Raw genomic sequence first — 2,960 nt, forward strand, 5'->3', positions numbered from 1 at the left:
TTTGAAAATATAAAGGATAGACTTAAAAGTGTTCATAAATCATGAAAGTTTTACAGAGAGTAAAATATTGAGTTTCCTAACTTCCATAAAAATTTCAAGTAAAAATAATGATTTCTCAATTTTATAAAAAATGTCGGAGCCGAGACCGCGCGAGTAGAAACCGTAAGAATCCTTAAGCGGAGCCGACAACGATAATGAGAATGAACCCAAGATACTTAGGAAAATGAAGTGACCATAATGTGAATATGACTTTAAGGAATGTTAAGGGTAGTATGAGTGAGAGGGTGAATAATAAGTAATGCATGAGTGCGAGTTTCCGTAACTTAGAACGGAACCTAACGAAATGAAATGTGTTTATGGTTATAGATTTCCGAGCGGAACCTAGAGCATCCTCCACCTCGAGATACCCAGGAAAGTTTACAAACCTAACTTCATTTTTACTGTTGTGTTGTGAAAGGATTGTTTTACTATCATCGCATAAATACCATGTTTGCCATGATACGTAGTTGTTGAATTTTCGCATAATATAGCGATGTGGTACGATAAGTATATATTGTGAAATGTTTTTTCGCTTTAAGGTGTGACGTATTATATAAGACCGAGAGTCGGTCGGGATTTAAGATAAAACCCGGGAATCATTCCGGAGATATTATGGGACGGTTATAAGTCCATAGTAGTATGTTTTAAAGGGACTCATTGTCCACTTACGAAACATTAAAATACCTCAAACTTTTATTAAAACGATTTCCCAACGATCATATTCCCTCAACTATATTTTATTGTTCGAATAATAAATACTATATACTTATTCCTTTATTATGGGAGTAGTATACTCCAAAATTTATTTATTTCAAACCCGATTAATCATTATAGATTATTAATTATATAGACATAAACTAGTTGAGGAATATTATTTTAAATGAATCTTTTAGAGAATAAACTCATTCAAGGTTTGATTATTATCAATTATTATTTAATTAATTATTATTCTTAAAAAGGTTTATTATTGATTTAAAAATCATAGATCCTGATTTAAAATATACCTTCTGATTTCAGAATATCATTCGATTAATTTCAGATCGTCGGTGAATATTATCCCGACATATTTAATATATTGAATATAGTTTCAAGAAGAAACTTTTCCCCCTTATTAATTATCTGTTGACAGCGTTCAACTCACATCCTTAGTACTTCCTCTGAAATTCTCGGAAGTACGTATATACATATATACACTTATATCTTAGAGAGATAAGCTATTTCTATCAACATGCAAAATGCTTGGGGAACTTCTATATGGTTCGAGTTCTCGAGATTGATAGAATTCTTTTAAAGGATAAGGGATGGGTAGACTCTGGTACTATGTGGGCTAGATGGACTACCAAAGGTACTGCATGCAAAGGTACTCAGTGTACTCAGAAACTTGTGAAGTATTTGTATACCCGAAAATGGGACACGTAGCCTGAATGCAGCAAGGGTGATACCCGAGGGATGATAGTTTCTTCCTTCTACTAGTAGAAAAGGTTACTTTATCGCAGTACAACTGATCATCGTATGCGGTGGCTCCAGTGAATGTCTTAATTCTTCAAATTGGAATTGAGATGCAATACTGTGACCCAAGCCTAGGTGGTGGGATTACTATTAAGGTATTCGTAGGTTATTAAAACCCCCTTAATGAATTGTTTTCATAAAAAGGTGTGTATCACCAAGGAAAACTATATTCGAATAAAACATAAATATCATATATGATGTTATCATACAGTCGTTTCCATACTGTACATTATTATGATGGGCATTATAGCTCACACTTGTTTTCTTAAATTGACACAACACAACAGTGAATCAAGATGCTTGCCATGAGAACCACAGCAAGGAAATGGGTAATAAATGGCCAGCTGTTCCGTAGATTGTCTAGTGCTATACCTCAGGTAGTCAGAATAAGCTGGATTAGTTTTCAGTTGTTTATAGTTCGGCTTATTTATAAGTATGATTTATGTAAGGTAAGAAACAAGAAACGTATATTTGGCCGGCAGACTAACCTTACCTAAAGGTCACTCCCCGGTAAGACTACTGATATTTGGGTTGTAATAAAATTACTCTAGTTTTGATGGTTCGTTTGCAAGACAATAACCTGTAAGTGTGTGTGTGATAAGTGTGGGGTCGTGAAGCATGAGTATTTATATATTGTAGTGTGAGTTGTGTGAGTTTAGATGGCGTGACTTCCGAGACTCCTGACCCCGGGTTTTGGGGCGCCACAGAAATGGCATCAGAGCCTTAGGTTATCAAATCTTGGAAACGATAGGATATAAAATACGTAGACATAAGAATAATAAAATAATCAATTAGAGCTCAAGTCGAGTTCTTCGTCGGGCTACACGGGTAGTCTTGACTGTTTTACCCTCAAGGGAATTCCAACTCTAAGTTAGTAACACTTTGCCTATTGTGTCAGGTACCAGTAGAGCCTATGAGGGAGGTTGATCCTGTTGATGATGACATGATTCCTGAGCGTGACCCTATTCCCGAGCCAGAGACCCCACTCATTGATGATTCAGACGATGACCCTACTGAGGATGTCCTAGAGGAGGAGACTGAGCTTCCTGTCCCCGTAGCTAATGGCGTAGTATGGAGAGATGTAGAGATGTACCCTCACCAGGCTATTCGCTCTCTTACACCACCCCCAGGGATCCAGAGCCCTATGTCCTATACTGATGATAATGATGAGGAGGCGATACGCGCACAGTTCCACGAGGTCAATAACATATCCTCTAGTGACCCAGATTCACCTCTACCACCACCGGCGACCATGCATGTAGCCGTACACAACTGGATAGTGTGTCAGCTTAACGCTGAGATCACTACGGCATTTGTTCGCATTGCGGAGTTATGCCAGGCACTGACAGCTGAGAGAGCCACCCGACTAAGATACCCAGGAGATTTCAGAGCTGCTTCCCCAACCAAAGCCC

Source organism: Apium graveolens, chromosome 8 (genome assembly GCF_009905375.1).
Source record: "Apium graveolens cultivar Ventura chromosome 8, ASM990537v1, whole genome shotgun sequence".
Classification (NCBI taxonomy): domain Eukaryota; kingdom Viridiplantae; phylum Streptophyta; class Magnoliopsida; order Apiales; family Apiaceae; genus Apium; species Apium graveolens.